The 24,333-nt window shown below is 35.1% G+C and overlaps 2 protein-coding genes across 7 annotated transcripts in view; one reads left to right on the plus strand and one right to left on the minus strand.

The window, feature by feature from the left end:
* The window catches only part of CMSS1 (cms1 ribosomal small subunit homolog), a 402,077-nt gene that overhangs the window by 298,457 nt on the left and 79,287 nt on the right, over positions 1-24,333 (plus strand). The window lies entirely within an intron of this gene.
* The window catches only part of FILIP1L (filamin A interacting protein 1 like), a 334,108-nt gene that overhangs the window by 291,165 nt on the left and 18,610 nt on the right, over positions 1-24,333 (minus strand). The window contains exon 1 of one of the 6 annotated variants that reach the window (XM_051985176.1): positions 20,731-20,750. The exons of the other annotated variants lie outside the window; for them this stretch is intronic. The gene's annotated coding sequence lies outside the window, so the exon portion shown is untranslated. Of the gene's footprint in view, positions 1-20,730; positions 20,751-24,333 lie in introns of those variants that run through there. 6 annotated transcript variants of the gene reach the window in all.

Consider the following 24,333-nt stretch of genomic DNA (forward strand, 5'->3'; position numbering starts at 1 on the left):
ACATATTTTTGCTGAATCACTTTCCAGTCATGTCCAACTCTTCTTTTGACCTCTTTTGAGGTTTCCTCAGCAAAGATACTGGAGTGGTTTGCCATTTTCTTCTCTATCCCATTTTACAGTTGAGGAAACTGAAGCATACAGTATAAGATGACTTGCCCAGAGTCACACAGTTAATAAGTGTCTGAAGCCAGATTTGAACTCGGGAAGACTTCCTGACTCTAGGCCAGGTATTTTTAGCACTACAGCACCACAGAGCTTGCCTTATAACACATATTGCATCAGTGCAAGTCTTTTTTTTTTTTTAAATCATTGGTAGTATAGCCAACTTTTATTTTTCCTTGGTCAATATTACTTTCAGATTCTCTGACATCATCCAATTATTATGAAAAAATCTTACTGCCAACTGCTTTGTGACATTGCCTGTATCTGGTTGATGTCAGCTCTAGCCCTTTATAGAAAAATCTCTTAAAAATAAAAATAGATCTTCGATGTCATGTAGACAAAACATTCGTATGCTTGACTGAGTTTTTTCACTTTTTGCCCAGATCTTCTGGCTTAGTATAGATATAGCCATTGTTGCTTTTGCTTATTTAACTCTTGGGTAGGAATACTACATTGAAAGCCTTTCTGACCTTCTTCAATCAGTCTTCACAATGTGACTCCATCATTTCATCTGAAGTGCTGCAAATTCCTAGAACATGAGATAGTTCTGTTCCAATGTCAGAACAGAAATGTATTCTTAAGGCAAATTTTGTTTGTTATATGGATTGCAATTATCCACTTCTCCTCTGTGTTATTTTGATAATTAAGATTAAATATCATCCTCATGATCATTTTTAAAAGTTCACATATAATAGATAGATTTTCCCCAAATAATTAAATTAATTTTGATTATTATAAATACTCAAGTTAACTATAAAAGACATACAAAGGAAAATGCTGTTTGCATCCAGAACTGGTAACTAGAAGTATAGAATGATTTTACACATGTATACATATTTGTGTCTAGTGGTAGCCATTTCTTGGACCAGGGGGAAAGGAGGAAGAGGAAAAAAAGGAAAAAAGAAATTTACATAATAACTTTATTATATATTTTAAGGGACTAGCAAATTATACAACACAGATTTGCAATTTCATGTGAAGTGATCTTTATATTCTACTGTGTTATGGAAATGCTTGTTTTATTTTACAAGATGATCATTCTGCTTATACTGGACGTTACGGTCTTAACTACTGAAGATTCCTGTGGTAGGAAGGGAAATGGAGCAGACAAAAAGATGGATGCAGACAATAACAGACAAGATGGATATAGCAATATAAAATATACAAAAATGCAACCATGGGAAAAATAAATATATTTTTAAGTCAGCACAACCCCTACTAGTGGTCTCCCACATCATCTCTTCATCTTTACCCCAGGTTTCTTGTTAAATAAGATGAGTCCCTATTTTAAAATTTTCTTACAAGGTAAGCTTGGAAGACAGGTGGCTTTTTCATCATCAGGCTTGCCACACTAGTGATTTTTATCTTGAGTCTCAACTTCCCCAAGGTGATCATGACTTCAAGCCAAGGGGCTGCTTCTGGTTTCACCTTTTGCTTGAAAAAAGCATTGCTGATATTTCTTCCCATCTCCCTACCATCTTTCTTTTTACACTTCCATCTGATCTCCCACCAAAGACCTCCTTGAAAAATACCTAGGGAGGGTTTGTCACAAAAATAAAAACATACGCCCTCCTCCTTGAAGCAGGTAGGCCTCTTCCCCAACTACCTAAGAAAAAAGTTCAAGTCGGGTGTGGGGAAGAGGGAATTAGTGTTTGGGTCCCACAAATAATTAGAGAGTGGTGTAATTGCTTAGGCAGTATTAGTTAATCCTTTATTCACATGGGAGCAGGCAGCTTTGTGAAAGCAGAAAAACAGGAGCTATCATCATTTTTCCCTAATAAGGCATGGACTGAATTTTCTGTGGTGGTTACTATTTCCGGGTAATTGTATGTGTTTTCCCCTCCTGGTTACCAAAGCAACCCCCTAAAACAGACAGCTACTGCTGGTTTAAATCAGCCGCAATAAAGCATAGGTTTGTAATAAACTGGCATTAGATGAGTGTTTGCAGAGGTAAAAGAGGATACAGCTCTTTCTATATCCATTCCACAAAAACACTGTGGGTCATAGCATTTATGGGTGTTCAGCGTACCTAGGGGCTGTGTGGGGACCTCATTGTTGGTGGCCATAGCCTCCCTCCAAGTCCGGTCATTCAGGTTGATCCCATCTAATTACTGAATACTTTGTCCTAGTCTGTAGACCAAGACATCCGAAGAAAATGAGCTTGTTCTTTTAAAAAAGATGAGAAGTGTTACAGAGAACATACTACATGTATGCTACCCCAGCAGTTTAAACAACTAGGTGGCATGGTGGATCCAGTAGTGAACTTGGACTCAGGAAGACCCTCAAATTCAGTCTCAGCCACTTAGTAATTCTGTGACCCCGGGCAAGTCACTTAACCTCTGTCTACCTCAGTTTCCTTCTCTGCAAAATGGAGATAGTCATAGCCTTTACTTCCCAGGGTTATTGTAAGTACTAAACAAGATCATATTTATAAAGTGCTATATAAATACTTATAGTTATTGTAGTTATTATTTTTTTTAGCAATTCTCTATTAGTCAGTAATCAAGCAAGTACAATTAATGCTATTGGAGGGAGAGAAATGAGCAACAAGTGCTTATTAGCTATGAGTAGCTGCGTCATTGACATTTTAATTCTTAAGCATTCAAAAAATAATTTTGCCAGCCATTTAAAGTGTCATGGACATTGTCAGAGGCTCTAAAATCCCCTAGAAAAGAAATCAAAGCCAGTGGAAAAGAGGGTTTCCTTCTTAGATTCTCTTAGATGCAGAGGTATATGTCTTATTTTTATTTCCACAGAAACATTTTACAGCCTAATCGGTAGGCAAATAAAAGTAAATTTTCATAGGGGAAATGTTTTTAGAAACACGCATTAATTTGTTAACCTAGGGAAGCATGGTATAATGGAAAGCATAGGACTCAGCATGAACACTAGAACTTGAGGGTCCAGCAAAACTTGTATTCAGGTCACAACTTTCATAACTAACAAACCATTTCTTTCAGAGACCCAGTTTACTCATCTGTAAAGTAAATATTGTAATGATTGTGCTACTCAACTCATAGGTTGTTGTGAGGAAGACACTGGGTGAACTTTAAAGTACTATATAAGTTATTACTGTTAATATTTTTCACATTATTTTTAGAAAAATTGCCTATGTTTAACCTATTTGGATTACTTGCTCTCTGGGAAAGGAGAGAAGTGGGAGAAAGAAAGAAAAATTTGGAAAACAAGGTTTTGCAAGGGTGTTGAAAACTATCTTTGCATGTATTTTGAAAAGTAAAAAAACTATTATTATAAAAAAATTTAATATTATTATTTGAAACTGAAGTTAATGTTACGTATTTTTTGGGAGGGCCATAAATACCACCATCAAGTAGCATTCATAAAGTGTTTATGCTAGGCACTGTGCTGAACACTGGATTACAAGAAAAGGCAAAAATAGGGTTCCTATCCTTCAAGCTACTCATATCCTAAATGCCATAAATTCTGTTTATCATCATGAGAGTCATAAATTTACACTGTTGCACTAAGATGCTGCTTCATTTGATTAGCTAGAATACCTCTCAATTTTTTTCTTTTGACTAGCCCATTGTGCTAAATATTCCAAAAGATAGCAATTTAGATCCTTTGTGGCTTCTCTTGCACCATTTCCAAAGAATAAACGAAGATCTCAGCAATCTTGCTAAACTGTCTAGAAGAGTTCTTGTTTAATTAAATAATTTGTATATCTTTATTTGAGAAGTGATAAGTTACAATGAAGTATTTTTTCCATGTCATCATAGTAATTTAAGACTTTTTAAAACTGTGCTGGGATGTAGATTTTTTTTTTTTTAATGGTTAAACATTCTGGGCATTAGCACCTAATAATGGTAAATCAGTTGAGATAATTAAAAGAAATTTTTTACTTCATGCTATAAACCTACCAAAAAATTTAATGTAAAAATCAAGTTTTTACAGTATTAAAGCTCTGCTTTGCACTCTCTTTTCTCAACTTAAGCAATAGCTAGTTAAAAGCAACAGCCAAAAGATTATTTTAGATCATTATTATTATAATACTTGATTTGTTCTTTCTAATTAACACTTGATACTGGAGTGACTTTTTTCCCTCCAAATATCATGAAAGTGGAAATGCTGTTCTGCCACATGCTGTCGATTGTTTTATTTATTTATTTATTTTTACTTATAAACTAATTGATTTCCCTCAAGTTATTGAATCTCTTATCTTACTCTTAAAAAAAAAAAAAAAAAACAGTATTTGTTAGAATAATCAGCCTAGCTATTCTTTTGAGTCTGTCAGCAAGTATCTATTAATCATTTACGTACCAGGTACTGTGTTAAGCACTAGGATTGCAAATATAAATAAAAAGACAGTCTCTGTCCTTAGGAAGCTTACATTCTAAGGAAGAAAGACAACTTTAAAAAAAAAAAAGAAACTTAAAGGGGGATGATGAGAAAGAAGAAAAAGTCTTTGGTACCATAGAAGAGGAAATCTAGAGTGAACTATGGTGAGGAATGAGATATGGCTGAGCCTGATGACTTCCTTCTATGGAGTTATAAGAAGGAGTCATTCCTTCAGGGGTGAGATCACAAGGAAGAAAGATATTTACACTGTAGGAATTCCAGGATTTTAGAGAAGCTTCAGGATGAAGGTCTGGGGTGAATCCTGAGTACAGCCTAAAAAGGAATGAAGTTTTTCAAATCTTCTAACTTATTTTGAAGATCTCATTTTGTTTGATCTTTCTTTAGAAGGTTCTGAAATTACTTTTGCCCTCAAAGCCTCAAAGTTTTGGTCCTAATTATTAGAGGAGAAATTATGGAGAAATACCTTATTAATGTCCAAGAGAAAATGATAGTGAAGATTCCTAATGTAGAATGACATTCTTCAGTAAGAGACATTCATGGATGTGTATTGTATCCATCTTGTATGTGTATATATGATCACTGGCTTAGTCTCAGTCCTCTCATTTTTATTCCTCCATTGGAAAGAGAAGTTATTCTCATATTCTCTCATAATTCATCCTTTTATTGTAACCACATTCTAAAGACAGCCAATTTGGATACTTTAGGATGAGGGACTTTAATTTTATATTCTTGTTTCAATTATAAAATTAGGTAGATTGGTAATTATCTGTACTTTTGAGTTTTATTTTAATTCATTTCTAAATCTCTAAACCTAGAAGCATGACCTGAGTTTCAAATCCTGCCTAGCTGTGTCACCCTGTGCAAAGTCTCAGTTTCCTCATCTGTAAAATGGGGATAGTAATAACAACTACCTTCAGGGTCACTGTGAGGATCAGATGAAGTAACTTGCATAAAGTACTTTATAAACCTCAGAACATTATATAAATGCTAGTTATAATCTGACCAAAAACTCTTACTCTACAAGTAAGGAAATGAGCAGCCCATAATCTCATGTTCTTTTCCATTGCACTTGCTTCCTCTCAAGACATAGATTCATTTTTCTAAAAAGGCAATTTTGACTAGCTATGTAAACTTAAGTCTCTAAATCACTTCTCCGGTCTCAAATTATTCATCTTTTAATTAAAAATGTGGACTGATTGACTTCCAAAGTTTCTTCTCTAGTTCTTGGATTTCTGGGAGTCTCTAACAGCCTTGAAAGACATGTCCAAAATCCCGTTCTTCCTCCTCCTTCCAGGGAACCTTGAAAGATATATTTAAGCAAGACCTACAGTTTCTCAATGCTGGCCCACAACATAATGTTACTCTTTCCCTGGTCTTGTGAGAATGGGATGATGGGAAAGACTCAGTCTTGATGGGTGAAAAAAGTGTGGAACCCTTCACATATGGCAGATGCTTTTTTATTGACATTATCCTTCCTAACTAAGAACATGCCTTTTTGTCTCTGCTCTGTAAATATGAACTGGAAAGCTACATTGTGGTGCTGTGAGTGACCACTTATTTAACAGCCAAACTAGAGGGAGCTGCATATGTCTTTTATTCACTTGATATGTCTCTAGAGACATCCACCAGTGGGAAGCAGGAAGATGGCTTTTCCATGAGTATCATGCTCTGAAATGTGAGTTTGGTGGGTTACTTATTCAGTCTTGGATTGGATTCTTTGCCACATGGGTCATGATTTTTAATAAAGAAGGTCATGGGTTTAGTTACTAAAAGAGTTAATAGCTGCTATAGTTCAAAGGTCTAGAAGTAGATAAAATATTACTCTTTTTTCCAAAACCAAATCTGATATTTGATTTCCCTTGAGTAATAAAAATAAATATTTGTAAAACAAAAGAGTTCTTTTCTATGACAAACACTATAGCTCTTATGTTAAGATAGCTTAATTTTATTCAGCCTCCTGGAGTTATGTTATAGAGAACCTTTTATCTATATGGGCTGTTGTAGAAATCTTACTCAAAGATGAATCTTACAAATGTTTGATTTTTTAAGATTTTGAAATAGTTTAAGATTTTTGAAATCGTTGTGGAAAATTAATATAAATATATTAAATTAAATATTAATATAAATAAAATTTTTCTTCTTGTGTAATTTTAATTGGGGGTTAGCATGAGAGAGATCACTATCTACTCCCTCATTTCAGTGGCATAAATAAAAATTAATGTTTCTCTTGATTTGCCCTCCAATCCTCTGACCATATATATTTGTCCTCATGAAAAGTATATAGAAAGAGAGCTTACAGTATTATTTCATATCCTGTTACATTTTCCAGATTCTCTATTGACAACCTCACATGCTAAACCATCCAGAACATTTGGTTTTGTAGTTTTTTCACTGGAATAATATTGGCTTTTACTAGACTTTATCTAGTTTTTATTAACTTTTTTAGTCAATAATGAATTAACTTAATGAAAGGCCAAAGGAGCCTACCTAGCTTCTTTTGCAGAAGCAGCCCATAATGCAAACTCTCGACATAGAGAAAATTTTCTGAACTAAAATTAGCCCAGGGTATCAGAGAAGATTTAGAGATCTCAAAATACTGTCTTTAGAACAGAACTCTTTTAGGAAATCCATTTACTTATTGCCTTTCTTTGGTATTCACAACCATTTTCTTCAAGAGGCCTTCCCTTAAGTGCTGCCCAACCCAGTAACTAGCAGACTCCCACATGAAACTATTTTGCATTTGCTTAGAATTTTATTGTGTGTTACACATTGTAACTTTCCTCATTGTGATTCAATGTATCATGGAGTAGCTTAAGAAATTAACTGGGTATTTGGGGGAGTTTTGTGGAAACCTCATGTATCTATGTATATGTGTGTATACACACACACACACACACACACACACAGTGTCTATGTATAAGGTATTATGTTAGGCTCTGGGAGTATATTATATATGTATTATACATTTATATCATACACATACACATATACACATGCATTTGTCTATGTACATACTTGTATGTATATGTTTGCATGTGTGTATGCATGTATAAATCCCCATGCCTAATATACTATCTTGTACTTAAAAAATGTTTAATCAAATGAATTCAAATAAAGGAACATAACCACTGCTCTGTAGTAACTGAATCAAAGACAAAAGGTTCTCTAGCAAAAAGCTTTCGAGTTTGTTTATAGTTCTTTCTATAATATAATGAGATAGGTCTCTTTAGTACCTTAGAAAACTCCCAATAATGTTACTATGGGAAAAAGGTGAGTCTTTAAAAGTCATAGTGTGTGAAAGAAAAGGTCACTGAACTGAGAGAGGGGACACCCAGTTCCTAATCCTACTTCTGCTATTAATGAGCTATTTGACAGTGGAAAAGTTCCTGAAAATTTCTCTGAGCCCCCTCCATTTCCTCATTCATAAAATGAAGACATTGAATTGAATGTTGTCTAAGGTCTCTTTCAACTCTCAAAAGAAATTCAGGATACTGAGAATATCACACACACACACACACACACACACACACACACATCCTTCCTCCCTCTCCAAACTTCTTGCCCAAAGTCAAATATTTTTCTTATAATAGAAATGTAGCCTTGTATTGACCATAAGAAACCTTGCATTTTCTCAAGACTTTTATATATTTTCTTCTATCTGTGGTTGTCTCCTTTGCTTTCTTTTAAAAGAATTAAAAAGAAAAAAACAACACCACAAAACTCTAAGTCAATGGCTTTACTTCCTTATAGAAACACTCCATGATCCCATGACTCTTGTACAATACCTGACATAGAATGTGAACTTTGTTATAGATATGTTGGCCATTGTCCTCTCAGAAGCAAATTTAATTGTCCTACTCTACTAGGTCATTAAAGATAGTCAAGGGACTATTAGTTCACTATAAAAAAAAAATAATTGAAACCTTCTTTTCTAGTAACACACATGTGAATACCATTGGTCTCAGACATATTCTAACTGTGGTTTTTAAGGTGAAAGGTTACTACTGTACCTTTAAGTGGGTTCCTATAAGCTAAGTATCCTGCTGACAGAATTACCACATCAGTTTTCACAGAATCACATGTTAGAGCTAGAAGGGACCCTGGGGAACAGCTGGCCTAGTCACTTTCGAAAACTTTAGAATGGAAATAACTTGCCCAAGATCACGTGGCTAATGAGTGCCAGTGCCAGTAGTAGAACCCAGATCTTTTGAATACATCTTATGCTATTTTTTATTATGTTTTTATTGATACAAGTTAAATAGTTGTTTCAAAATGGCAGAATGGACTCTGTGGGACTATTAGTCTTGATGATAGATTCACAAGAGCTCCAGCTGCTTCTCCTTTGTCTTTGACAAAGCAATCAAGATGGTTTGCAGAGTTTGGGTCCTGTAAAACTCCCCGTTTCATGTTCTACGGGGTACCTAAAAAATCTACACATTGTGTTCGCAATATTCACATTCTCTCCTGGCACTCCTTGGGGAATTTGACTCAAGGCTCCTCATTTTTGTTTACACTTTTAAGAGCATTTATCTGTATGCAATTCCAACTTGAAAGCAGCACCCCAAAATAGAGTTGTGACCCCGTTTTTTGCATCTAGCAGCATCACAGCAACTATACTACCATTTTTTTGCATCTAGCAGCATCACAGCAACTGTACTACTCAATCTTTAAAAGACCTTTACCCCATCCAAAAAATCTTATTGCTATACCTCTCCAGTTCAATAAATGTTACAAATGGTTGATCCTTATGCTTCTTTTATTTAATTTTAGTTTTCTGAATGTAACATTCTCAAAAAGGAAACATTTCCATTAAAAAGTAGAACAGAAAAAGAGGATTATGTATGAGATTGCAGATCTCTTGGGCAGCTAGGTGGTGCTGTGAATAGAGCTAGACCAGAATCTAGAAGAGCTGAGTACAAATCTGGTCTTATACAACCTCTGTTTGCCTCAGTTTCCAGATTTATAAAATGAGAATAATAATAAAACCTCCTCCCAGAACTGTAAGAATCAAATGAGATACTTGTAAAGCACTTTGCACAGTGCCTGGCACATAGTAGAAGCTATATAAATGCCAACTATTATAATGATGATTATAATTATAATGTATAGCTTGATTTTTTTCATCTTCTTAATTAATTTTTTAAAAACATTTCTAACATGTTTCCAAACCCTACTGGGGAAGAAAAAAATCCTTGTATCAAAAAAGTACAGTTAAGCAAAACAAATTCCTATTTTGGCCATGTACAAAAATACATTTCTTGTTCTGCATATTGGCACATTTTAAAATGATAAATTCAATATATTACTTTAAAAGCTGCCCTTCCGGTTTTATGTTTCCCTTCAAATTTCTTTCTGTGCATTTCCAAAACACACAGTGATCCTTTTTTCTTTCTTTTTTTGGGAAGACATTGCTATTATTAAATCTGCCTTCCCTCAAATCCTTCTTTTGCTTCTCTAAAAAACAAAACAAAACTGCAATTTATATATTATATTAGTCAAACAAAATAAAATCCATATTCTTTTTTACCATATTCAAAATTGTCTCATTTTATACTTTGGATGCATCACTCCTCTATTAGGAGTTTCATTATTGAAGTCATGGTTGGTCATTGCATTGACCAGAATAATCATCTTTCCGTGTTTTTTTTCTTTTAAAATTTTGTTTCTGTATAAATTGTTATCGTAGTTCTATTTCCTTCATACAGATCTGTCTCTGAAATATTTGCTTTCTTCCTGTCTTAGGGCCCAATAATATTCTTTTTTTTTTTTATTCATAGACCCTAATTTGTTTAGCCATTTCCCCAATCAATAGAAATTTTTTTTTAATCTCCAGTTCACTGCTGTGAATTGTAAAGTAAACTGTGATAAATATTTTTGTAAATAAAGGCATTTTTCTTTTCTTTAAACTCCTTGGGGTAGTAGCCTAATAGTAATACTGATTACCCTAGAAAGGATGCATGAATAGACTTCAGTGCATAGTTCCAAAAAGTTTTTCAGAACAGCATCACCAATGTGCTTATCTTCCCATATCCCTCCAACAGTTGCCATTTCCTGTCTTTTGTCATCTTTACCAATCTAATAAATGTGAGGTAAATCTTGAAGTATTAGGTGTCACAGTGGGTAAAGTGCCAGAAGATTTAGTTCAAATCTGGCCTCAGATGCATACTAGCTATGTCAGGTTGGAAAGTCACCTAACCCTGTTTGCTGCAGAAATAAATGAAACGAATGAACAATAAAAATTTAATGATTTGGAACTTTTTTTTTCGTTGTTCATATGAGCATTGGCAACTGGAATCTCTTTCTTTGAGACCTAATTTTTTCATATCCTTTGGATGTTTAACTAATGGGGAATGGTTCTCATTCATATATATTAGAGTCAGTTCTTGAGTAGTTAAGGAAATTGTGTATTGGAGTCAGGTCTCCATGAATGGAAAAAAGATGGAAGGAGTGAAAAAGAAAATGGTTTAGGATGAAAGTAAGTTTGTTACCTGCGGAGCAAACATTCCAGAGAATACACTGGAATGGGTGGATAGAGCTTGAGTGCTATGTGACAGGTTGGGCTGAGAGGGATTGGGAAGGAGAGGATGGTGGGGAGGGGTTAATACAATGGCAGTCAAGAATTCAGAATCACTGAGATGGGTTGGGCACCACACGGTGAAAGTCCTGAGAAAAATGAACATATATAGTTTTATAATACCAGAACTTAAATTTCATTTCTTTTTCCCTATGGCCCTCCCATTGTGGATGTTGCTTTCATATTTGGACATAATTTTTTAACTAGCCTTAAATATCTCAGAACAGTTTTAAATTAACATCTTAGATAATTATTTTATAGGTCCTTTACTTAAACTTAATGCTTATCATGGAAATGGTATTTGTTTTTATATAAGCTGAACTGGTTTTCCTTTAAAATGTCAAGAAAAGAAATCTTGATATTGGGTTTATCTGGGGAGAGGGAATTCTTGTCATCTGGGATATTTGAAAAAGAAAAAAAAGGATATTCTTGAGATTTGAGAAAATTCTCACTATTCTACCAAAGTATTTCTGATCCAACGTAAATTGCCTTAGCAAATGTAGAGGCCAAATAGAATGGTCTCCTTTTCTTAGAAAATTATATCCTTTTAATCATGGCATGAGTAAATTTATTTTCATTTCATTTTGTGGTTCACTCATATTGCATTGTGTTCTAATCCTTAGATTTACTCATTGGACTCCACCAACCTAATCCTAGCCAAAAACACTGCCTTTTAAATAGATTTATTTTGTATTCACTCTGGCATTTAGAGGATTGTGGAAGATGTTGCTCTAGAAAGCTAAAGGCTGAAATCTGCTGTCTTTGCTTACAGATAAAAAATTCACCCCAGCATATCTGTATTGTACAGGTTCTCCAGGGCACAGACAGCTAGGGGATGCTTCTCTTCTGTAGAGAGCCTCACCTTTTGAAGCCTTCCCACTGTCATGCCATCCCTCTCCCAGGCCTACTTGCCCCCTTCATCTTTTAAGGGAAGAGCAACATGCTATTCTGTCCAGGCACTCTTAATGTCACTACCCTCCTTCAGTTGAATTTGCCCCAGGCAATATCTGGGATCTTTATAACTCTTCATCCCAGGGGTCTTTAAGAGGATACATTACCTAGACAATTTATGAAAAATTTACCGAAGTAGTTGCTGCTATCTTTATTATTCAGTTCTCCCCTCACCTAGCATTGTATTTAGAGAGATACGAACAACTAGAATAACATGTAGAACACCAGGATATTTATTGTACAAATTATATAAATTTAATAAGATTGTATAATTTATTAAACACTTTTTCTTAGGATGTACTTCACAGAATCTCAAAACTGGGTAGGACTACAAGAATTCAAGACAAACTAATATCTAAATAGAATTTCCTCTACAGTATCCCTGACAAGGGATATTAATCCTTGTACACCTAGTCTGGTCAACATTTCAGGCACCCCCCTCCCTAATTCAAATCACACACAAATTCTGCGTACATACACACACACACACACACACACACATCCTTGTCTGGAGGTTATACCTCTAAGAAGTTAACTAGGGGTAAGATTGAGTCTTAATCATAAGACCAAGGGCGTACTAAGAAAAGCCCCCTCAAAGGGCATTTTAAACAAATAGTTGGACCACTAGCCTGATGAGAATGCTTTCAAGTCTACTATTGCTTACATGATAGCCTAATCTTGTGGGAATTTGATGTCTCCCTCTAAGTCTACTATGTCCTTACTTTGCTCATTCCACAGAGCATGATTTGCAGTGTATTTTAAGAAAATTTGAGCCTAGTCCAGAAGGTACATATTGAGAAAGCAACCCTGACTTTATACAGGTAACTTTAAACCTGAGGTCATAATTTCAAAGAAGGTACTTCCAAACAAATATTCTTACAACCTTCTACTCCCTTCCCTCTACCCCCCCCCCAAAAAAAAGGTCATTAGAATTTCCTATTTTTCTTAGTAAGGGGAGAATCATATAGGATTGAAGATAAGAAACTAGAAACAAAGTAGTGAGAAGGGAGATTCCCATTTAAAGCCATCGTTTAGCAGAACATTGATTCCTACTACACTGCCATAATTCCTAAGCAACAGGCTCCATAAATTATTCTGTCAGTGGGAAAATAAACATGTTCTGACTTTGGTTCCAACTTTCAAAGAATTTACTGGCTATCTAATTTTCCAGTTAATCCTTTCATTTGAACTCACTTGAGTTCCTGTTTTTGCCATTGTTGGCAGAGAAAAGATGGAATGGGGGATAAAGATTTTTCCATCAATCATGTCAAACAATGACTAGCTTCCCTTCTCTAAGGTCTAAGTATTTCAGGTTTTCAAGTCTTTTCCTTTGGAGCAAACATCTCTCAGTCTTCGTTCTAAACCAAAGATACATAATGGGATAAGGTTGCTGAAATTCTGAATCTATCTTCTCAAAGAATCATATTTTCTACTCTTCTCATTTCCTTCCTTTCCCTCAGCACCTGTTTTTACTCAGGTTCTTGTGGAGCTTGGAAGATTCAAGATTGGTTTGCTCAAAATCATAGCTTTCATCTTCTTGACAAACAGGGATATTCATATTCTGGATGCCACTGCTGGGATTTCCCCCTTCTCCTTTTTGATGACAGTAATTCATTTCTGTTCAATCTGTCAGCTTTTTTTTAAGTTTGTCATTTTTCCCCTCAAGCCTAGGTATTCCCCTTTTCATAGGACTTATCTGATAATAAAAGTTCCATGTGCTTGTGACGACTAGCATTTTCTAGGAGTCTCAGGGTCATGTTTTAGTTAACTGAAAATTTAAGAAAATACGGAATTACTGACAAAAATTGAATGACAAAGTTTAAAATAAAAGACCCCATGTTCAGCAACTTTCCACTATTGTGATTCTTATACTATTAGAACTCAATATAATATGGGAGAAAGCACTCACTCACCTTGGAGTTGGGAAATCCAGTGTTCAAGGCTCAGCTGTACTATTTCCTAATCTTTGTGACCATGAATAATCTACTTGCTGTCTCAGTTTCTCCCCATGCAAAAGGAGTGTGATAGTAAAAATTTCTCTTAAAGCTTAAGAACTTGGGGACGCTCTGTATGATGTAAAGAGTAGCTATCATTATTGTCTTACATTGCTGACATAATTATCTTACTGAGTAACCAGGCTCGGATGGCATAGTAGGTAAAGAATTGGCCTTCAAATCAGTTTCTGACTTATAGTGTATATGTGTGTGTGTGTGAGACCTTGGGTAAAGTCACTTGACAACTCACTGATATAAAACAGTAGTTACCAAACAGTAACCAGTAGCTATTGGTAAGTTTTTCTCACTAGGAGTTTCTTTACATCAGGAAACTAAATCCAGGCTCAGATGGTGAAGAAGATGTGTGTATGTATTTGTACTTGCAATGGTGCTGTTTTCATAACTCCCAAAAATCTTTATTTGGTTGCATTTTCCATTTCCTTTGCCACGGGCCTCCTTTAACAACTAGATTTCGTGAATTATATATCGTAGTAAAGCAGGTACTATCACAAGACTGTTATTTAGAATGGACCCTATGATAGTCCTATTTTTACATCAGTAACCAAATACTTAATATTGAAAATATTGAAGAATGGGATCTACAATTAATCCTGCATGCTCTTGATGTTTCCTGATACATCATAAAGAAATATATTGATAACAACACTAGCAACAAACTGTGTGCCAGCTAACCTGGCACTTAGGTGCCTTTACAATCATTATCTCATTTGACCCTCATGACAATCCTTTGATATAGGTGCTATTATTATCGCCATTTTACAGATGACAAAAGCAAGGCCGACAGGTTAAATGAGTTGTCCAGGGTCACAAAGCCAGTAAGTGTCTGACTGGATTGGAACTCCAATCTTCTTGATCCATTCCCATCACTACACCACCTAACTGCTACAATAAAAGCTATAAATACAGCTTTCTCATCTATTAAAGGAAAAGAGTTAAACTAGATCACTCTATATCTGTCTTATAATGCTGAGCACCCTGTGCCTGATGTAAACATCATGTTTGTGATTCTACTATCAAAAAATATGTGTTTTGGGGGTGAGAATGATGGGAAGATTCATCTAATTAGTCTCAGAGAGGTGGGAGAGAAGCAACATTTTCCTCCATTTTCCACAAGAGAAAACATATATAACTGTGAGTTTTCACACTTTCCATTATTTAAACATTCAGAAGGTAAGTTAATTGCTGCTATTATTTTTTAATAGAAAAATCTGTAAACTTACAGTCAGTACATGAACAGTTACCATTCCTCATTCATGACAATCCATCTCCCATCTGTGTGCCTTCCTTTGCAATGTTTGGAATATATTCTTTCTTGCCTCTGCCTCAGTGAACCCCTCACTTATCTCAAAATGTAGCCCAAACTCCATATCTACATAAGGCCTTACATTATCCCCTAATTGTTAATGCACTCTTCCACTTGAAGTTAGTGAACAGAGTGGAATCAGGAAGACCTGAGTTCAAATGTGGCCTCAGATACTTTCCTGGCTGTATGACACTGTACTTAACCCTATTTGCTCAATTTTCTTATCTGTAAAATGAACTGGAGAAGGAAATGGCAAACCACTTCAGTCTATTTGCCAAAAAAAACTCCAAATAGAGGCAGACATGACTGAAACGGCTGAACATCAGCAAAAAGCTGAAACACACCTCTCAAGGCCATCTTATCCAGTCTGTGACCTCCTTGATAACAGTGACTATTTGTTGGTCTATAGCCCCATGGCTTAGCACTGTGTCTCGCTCATAATAGGCATTTAATACCTATTTGGGTGGCAACTAGGAAGCATCTTAGATAGAGTACTAGACTTGGAGTCTAGAATATCCAAGTTCAAGTCTTGCCCCAGAGACTTCCTAGATGTGTGATCCAGGACAAATAATTTATTCATTCTTTCTCTCTCCCTTTTCCTCTCCCTCTCTCCTTTCTTCTTTTTCCTTCTTTTTCTTTTCCCCTCCCCAGTCAACTTCAGTTTTCTCGTTTCTGAAATAAGGATAGTAATTGTCATCTGCTTTACAAGGTTTTATGTGACATTAAATGAGACTATATACAAAATGCTTTGCAACTCTTAAAGAGCTATATAAATATTAGCTATTATTACAATTTACTGAATTGATCCTATGAAGTGATTGGTTCCTTTAAATGTGTGCACTACTGATTTAATAATTCCCCGGTGATACAGATTCTAAGTTTCTCCTTTTGAATTATCTCCAAAATGTAATGGGCTTCCCAGTTCTAAAAAGGACAAACCTGTATACTCTAAACTGCTCCTGCTGCCAAAATAACTGATTTCACTTTGAAACTCTTGTATCTGTGCAAAAGCTTTATTGAATTTTCCCTTGTATATTTCTATTTTTATTGTTCAGTTGTTTATTAGTTCTATCTGATTCTTTGTAACCCCATTTGGAATTTTCTTGGCAGAGATACTAGAGAGATTTGCACTTTCCTTCTCCAACTTATTTTCCAGATAAGGAAACTGAGGCAAACCAGGGTTAAGTGACTTTCCCAGGATCACATAGCTAGTAAGTATCTGGGGCCAGATTTGAACCTAGGAAGATGAATCTTACTGATTCTAGGCCTGGCACTCTACTCACTGTGCTGCCTTATGGCATCTTCGTGTTAAATTATTAAGGGTTTTTTTAGTTCTTTTATTCAAAAATCACTATGTTCCTCTGCTTAATAATTTTATCTATGAACAGCAGACCAAATCTGGTGGGATATTTAATTTTTGGCAGCTGGACAGCTATTTTAATATTATAAATTAGACTACTTGGATTCTAAAGTTCCCTCCACCCCCACTGCTTATTGTGGATTCTTTTAAAATCCCGATAACAAAATGGCCATAGGTCTGTGACTTCCTTGTCTCCTGGCCCAGAAACAGGTTGTTATTGCCAAGTCATTGACCTTTCCTGCCCTAGTTGTACAACAGCCCAGTAAAGAAGGTCTTCAAGGTCATCTCCTGGCAGCTGAAGGAAAGAATGGACTATAGAGCCATCAACATCATTCATCATGGGAAATAATTTTTAAATGATTTTATGTATGGCAATGCTTACATATCTAGTTATAAGATAGATGTATAATATGTACGTATTTGTCCAAATATCATCACAGTAAAAACCCAGTTTAAAAAACTCCTTCAACCCATGCAGAGATTAGCAGCTAATCTGACATTTACTGATTGCCTAGAGCATCATGAAATAAAGAGATTTCCCAGGTCTTCTAGCTCTTTCCCTTTACTCCCTGGTTTTTCTAAATGTCTTTCTATTAGTGTAAATAATTAATACCTGAGTACCAGTTACTTATTATTCTATTGTTGCCATAAAAAGTACTAGCATCTCCTCCTAAAAAGTCCTAGAAATAAATTTTCATTATAAATGAAGGATTGATACTTTATGTGAAGATCTCCCATAGATAGTTCTATAGAAACAGAATCCTAATTGTTAAATGGTTGCCTTTCTATAAGAGTTTTAACATTCACAAAGGTCAGAGATAGAAAAAAAATTTCAATCATTGGAAATAAATGCAAATTTTGCTGCTTTTCAATGTGGAGAAACTAAATTGTGATTGAACATAATATAGAATTCAGTTATGGATATAAAAGGGTTTAAGTCAGAGTTGCTATTGGGTTGTTTTATGAATAATATAGTGTTCACTCATAGGAAATGTGAATAAATAGCATAGGATTCAGTCATGTAGATAACATAGGGTTCAGTAGAAAGATTGTATGTAAAATAGATAAAGGAGTAATTTCCACTTGAACTTTTTGCTTTGACAAGCCAAGTTGTTCATTTTTCTTTGCTTAATAGAAGTTATTCCTTAGGTTTCTGCCAGTGAGCATTTTTCATGAGTGACCAGCAGCAGACTTGAACTGTCATTTGGGGGACTTTATGAGAAAGTTAAATCCAGAGTTGAACACAGTTTGGGTTTCTCAGTTTTCCAGTTCTGAGAAGTAACTTAGTGTGGGTTGTGGACAGCAGCATTTATCATTTTAAAAGCCACATAGGAGGTAATCAAATATATAATCACATACTTATTCTAAGAAAAATCCCTGAAAGCTTAATGTATAGACTGATAGTGACAGCCTTTTGGAGCCATCACAAACACATAATACCCTATCAACTCCTCAAACCAGAGTGTTCCCAAAGAAAATGTGAGCTAAGCCAACAGTAAATTGAAATATGCCATCTTCTTTCTATTAACATTTAATTTAGAGGCCATGGAAATCTAGGTGAGGGAAGGAGGTAAGGGAAGAACACCAGTAGTGTCCCATTAGATTGTAAGTCCCTTGAAGGAGAAGGCCCGTGGCCTGTTTTTGTATCCCCAGTGCTTAGCACAGTTCCAGGCATACACTAGGCACTTAATACATGTTGGTTGATTGATTGATTGATTGATTAAAGAAGGTTGAAGAGAAGTTCTCACAGGTTGGGATAACTTAAATATTATTGATCTAGGAACTGGGTATCCTGCTGCCACTTATCAGCCAGTGATAACCTCTCCTACCTTTAATGTCTTCATCTATATAATGGGGATAATAATATCCATTCTCCTTACAGGATTATTGTGGAGGCCAACAGAGTACATGTTTAAGAAAATGGTTTGAACTATAAATTTCTATGCTAGCAGAAAGTATTTTAGGCAAGTGTACCCCTGGTGTGGTGACAAGAAACAAGGGTAAAGAATGACCCTGAAGTGCATTTGGAGAGACTTTTCTCCCCCAAGTCTCCCCCGCACTGGTTGATGCCTAAAATCCTTTTAATTGAGGAGTATTACATTTCACAATCAGAGCTAAAACTTAACATATAATATGTTTGTCAAAGATTGATAAACTCTCCTGTTTCTGATAAAAGATTTTGATGGAAGAGGGGATAATCAGGGAATCCCAAAAAAAGGAAGAAGGGAAAAATACATGGGTACTGAAGACAAGCTTATTTTATCCCTGGTTAAAATAGTTTATTTAAAAATTGAAATAACACATTTTTTCTGGGCATTGCTTCTCTTAGGATTTCATGATCTTTGTGTAAATAAAATGTCATTTTTGGTTTTTCATATATGGTACTTCTATCCATTCACCCTTTCTCTTAGCCAAGGGTGGCTGCTATGATAAATGAATGTCCTAAATTAAAGTAACACTGAGAAAGGAATTTGGCTATGAATTTTACAAATGAGTTCACCCACAAATTAGCTATATTTGGGGAACTTGGTCAGTTATGTTTGCTGGGGATTAAGAGGCAGACAGGAATCTCTATGTAACTTTGATTAAAAAATGAGATGTTTGTTCGAAAATCATTCCAAATACTTGTATTTGTCGGAAACTCATGAAGCACCTTATCATAGTACATGAATTCTGCTTAAAAGCAAATGTAAAATCCAAGAATTTTTCCATATTTGTCAGCTATCTACTTTTATTCTAGTGACTCTGTCTTAAAGAGCATAGTTCCATTTCCTTGAACTTTGTTCCAATGCCCTCAGTATACTTGCCAAAAGATCTATGATGAAGGGAATGTTGTTAAGCCTTCTACTCAAAAATAACCTTCCCTCCTACCTTAGAGTTATGCCAGGGAAAGATAATCTAAAATGGGATAGGAATTTAAAAAGGAAAAGTAATCTGATATCCTTACAGGTATGGAAAAACTTTAAATCACCGAGGAAAATCTGATGGATAAGATTAAAATTTCTTTTTAAAGAAACATCCTCTGATCAACTTCTCTATACTCTTCTCAGCAATACAGTGATCTAAGACAATTCCAAAAGACTGATGATGGAAAATGCTATCCACATCCTGAGAAAGAATTATGGAGTCTGAATGCAAATCAAAGTATACTATTTTAATTTTTATTTTTTGTTTTTTCTTTCACATGATTTTTTTTCCTTTTGTTCTGATTCTTCTTTCACAACATGAGTAGTGTGGAAATGTGTTTAACACGATTGTACATGTATAACCTATATCAGACTAATTGCTATCTTGGGGAGAGAGGGGAAGGCAGGAGGGAGAAAAAAATCGAAATTAAAATCTTGTAAAAGTAAATGTTGGAAATGAATAAATAAATTTAAAAAATGAAAATAACCCCCTAAAAATCCTCTCTACTGTTTGTATTTTCTTATGAGTCTTGCAATCCTGGGCCAGAAAGAATTACTAGTGTTCTGAAGAAATAATTATTGGCTCACATTCTCACACGATGCTTTCTTGTTAAAATGGTCTTGACCCTAGTATCATCTAACCCTTGTAACTGTCCTCTAAAGTAAGTAATATTTGTATGATCTCCATTTATTGTTCATTTAACATGTATTTTGTGTGAAAGGCACCATATTGGGCTTAATACATGGAAATAATAATCTGGACACAATCCTTCTCCTCAAGGAGATTACATTCTCTTAGTGAGAATGAAACATATATAAATAAGTATGATGTAAGGCAAAAGCTCCAGATAAGGTTCTTTAAAGTCCAAAGAAGTAGGATACATAGGAAGGGTCCAGACAAAGTTCTGACACATACAAAGCACTTAATAAATCCTTATTAATTGACTGATTTGGTTGATTGTTGAGAAGTTCTAAGGATACATCATTTACCCAGGAGGATCTAGCAATAAATTGCCCAACATCACATAGCTAGTAAGTGGAGGAACCAAGAGTCAAGCTTAAATTTTCTTCCTCTAAATCTTATACTCTTTCCATTTGATAATGTTTTATCTCTCTGCTGCACACAGAGGTAGACTTACCAAGAAGCAGAACAGGTGACAGATGGCACAATGGATAGAATTCTAGACCTGGAATCAAGAAGACATCTTCTTGAGTTCACTTCTGGCTGTAGACACTTATTAGCTGTGTGATCCTGGACAAGTCACTTAATCATGTTTGCCTCAATTTTCTCATCTGTAAAATGAGCTTAAGAAAGAAATGACAAACCACGTATATTTGCCAAGCAAACCTCAAAAGGGGTCTTGTAGAGTTAAACAAATCTAAAAAATGACTGAACAACAACTGAACAGAGAAGGACAAAAGCAGTGACAGAAATAGTCATACTACTTTTAACTTTGGAAAACTTTATACCACTCATATTTTGTAGAAATATTTCAGGCCTCATATTGACTTAGAAAACCATAAATTAACATTATTGATAACACATTGTCTTTTTTCATTTTGTTAAACATTTCTCTATTACGTTTTAATCTGATTCTGATCCCACTCAGGTTATATAAGACTCAAATTTGGCCCCAACTTTACACTGTGTTCCCCACTTTGGGACCAAGGGAAGTACTACCATGATTTTGTGAAACTCTTTTTGTTTTTGTTTTTACAAATTCCCACATCCTGAATCAGGCTTATTGATAGGAAGACCTGATCAAGAATGTACAAATAATCTTTTACATTTAACATAGAAGAAAGAAATGGCCAGAAAAAGCTAATATTGGAGAACAGTTTGTATTAGTCTATTGTTACTTTTCCAGTATGTTTCTGACAATACACTAAGAGATCTAAACAAAAAAAAAAAAAATTTGCCAAAACTCAGTTAGCCCTAATAAATGCATAATAACTACAACCTCTGAAATAGGAGGGCTTCATTTTCCTTTCAAAAAGCATCTTGCATTCAGTATATTGGAAATATTCTTCAACAAGAATTGACTTTTATATAAAATCCCCCCAAAAAAAAATATTTCAGGCATAATTCCTGCCAAGGCCTGTGCTATCTTGTTTTATCAGCTGCATTAATGAGGTGCTTTAGAGTCCAAAGGAAGCTTCCACTTCCACACTTCATTGACTCTGTATTCATGTCACTAGATTAGTGTTCCCTAACCTCTTTTTGAGGAAGAGATGCTTTTTATTTTCCTGACACCGTCAGGTCACTGGTAGTGACAGAATAGGATGGGAGAGTGGGGAGCAAAAGTAGGAATACTGTTTTTGGCTGCCCTTTCCTCCTCCCTAGAAATCTTGGGAGCCCACTGATAGGAATAAGAGGGAAGCACTATATCATCAGCTTGGAGATCTATCAGATAAGACTAAATCCTGATCTTCTATTGGGAAAACCCTGAGCTAGTTAATTATGATTTCTCTGCTACAGTAACAGAAGAATCTTCTGGAGACAAAATGATGTGATCTAATGGCCATACAGTGCCTCATTTTTAAGTTTCAAATTAGCAGAACCTAATCAAAACATGTAAGTATTTTACAAATTACTACTCCAAGGACCTGTGACTTGCCAGTGTAGCACAACTTCTCTCCAACAACATAGGAACAACCCATCTGTCTGGAAGTCAGTAAATATTTATTAAGTGCCTACTGGAGATAGAAAGAAAGGTAAAAGGCAATCCCAGCTCTCAAGAAGCTCCCATCTAATGGAAGAGATTATCTGCAAACAACCATGTACAGACAAGAAAGATACAAGATAAATTGGAAATAATCAACAGAGGAAATGCTCTAGAATTAACACAGATCAGAAGAAGATTCTTGGAAAGTTAGTTGCCCGAGTCCCAAAAAAAGTGAAGTATCTTGCCCACTGAACAGGTAGTAAGCAGGAAATGCAGAATGTAAGTAATGTAAATCCTTCTCTTCCTAACTCCAAGTCTAGTACTCTCATTGACTAACTTCATACTCTTCCTCCATAAGCAGTTATTAAATATAAGGGGTCTTGCAGAGAGTATTAATTTATTTTATATATTACCTAAGGTCTCTTTTAGCTGTGAAATTTATGAGATAGTTTGGTTAAATATTAGAAAAGTGAGATGTAGAGAGGTAAAATTAGAGCAGATTAGCTACTGAAGTTTTTAGAAATGCCATTTTCCATATTAATATGTGTATATATCACAAGCAACTAATTACTAGATATTTTAAAATAAATTTTACTCTTGAGAATTGATCATTTTAATGACTAAAGAACAATAGTTTGGAGGAAACATGACTATTGGTATCTGTGCATCTTCTTAGTTCCTAAAAGAAATAAACTAAGTCCTAAATGCCATCAAAGCAAGCCATATATTCAGTAGAAAGGGTTGAGTCCTTTCATCATTTCGGAGGATGACTGCCTCATTTGTTATGCTGCCTCCATTTTCCTTGTATTATGCCAGATGACTAGGGTGGTGAAAATGACCATCTTTTCCGACTTGATGTCTCTGTAGACACTGGAATGGCAAAAGTAATTTTAATAATATAGTAATAGTAATTTAGACATTCTTTTAGATATGTGCAGATGCCTGTAAGTAATTTTTTGTTTTGTCATGACTTTTTTTTTATAGCTCTTTATTTACAAGATATATATGGGTAATTTTTCAGCATTGACAATTGCAAAACTTTTTGTTTCAATTTTTCCCCTCCCTCCTCCCACCCCCTCCCCCAGATGGCAGATTGATCAATACATGTTATATATGTTAAAGTATATGTTAAATACAATATAAGTATACATGTCCATACAGTTATTTTGCTGTACAAAAAGAATCAGACTTTGAAATAGTGTACAATTAACCTGTGAAGGAAATCAAAAATGCATGTGGACAAAAATAGAGGGATTGGGAATGCTACGTAGTGGTTCATAGTCATCTCCCAGAGTTCTTTCACTGGATGAAGCTGGTTCAATTCATTACTGCTCTATTGGAACTGATTTGGTTCATCTTATTGTTGAAGAGGGCCACATCCATCAAAATTTGTCATGACTTTTTTAAAAAGTTAATTTGATAGCATTTTCTTCAAGAAAATCTGAAATTTCAACATCTTTAGCTCTGCTTCATTTCAATGGTTGTGACTGTGAGTCCTTAAAAATTATGATAGTCCGAGACTTACATGAACTGATGCTGAGTGAAATGAGCAGAACCAGGAGATCATTATATACCTCAACAACAATACTGTTTGAGGATGTATTCTGATGGAAGTGGATCTCTTCGATAAAGAGAGCCTTAATTGATCAAAGATGGACAGAAGCAGCTACACCCAGAGAAAGAACACTGGGAAATGAATATAAACTGCTTGCATTTTTGTTTTTCTTCCTGGGTTATTTATACCTTCTGAATCAAATTCTCCCTGTGCAACAAGAAAACTGTTCGGTTCTGCACACATATATTGTATCTAGGATACACTGCAACCCATTCAACATGTAAAGGACTGCTTGCCATCTGGGGGAAGGGGTGGAGGGAGGGAGGGGAAAAATCGGAACAGAAGTGAATGCAAGGGATAATGCTGTAAAAAGTTACCCTGGCATGTGTTCTATCAATAAAAAGATATTAAATATATATATATATTACATAATCTAATAATGGGAATTTTAAAATGTTAACACCTTTCAAATATTCAAAAAATAAGGAATAGAGCTAATTCAATATTATTCATTTTACTAT

This window comes from Antechinus flavipes, chromosome 3 (assembly GCF_016432865.1).
Source record: "Antechinus flavipes isolate AdamAnt ecotype Samford, QLD, Australia chromosome 3, AdamAnt_v2, whole genome shotgun sequence".
Classification (NCBI taxonomy): Eukaryota; Metazoa; Chordata; class Mammalia; order Dasyuromorphia; family Dasyuridae; genus Antechinus; species Antechinus flavipes.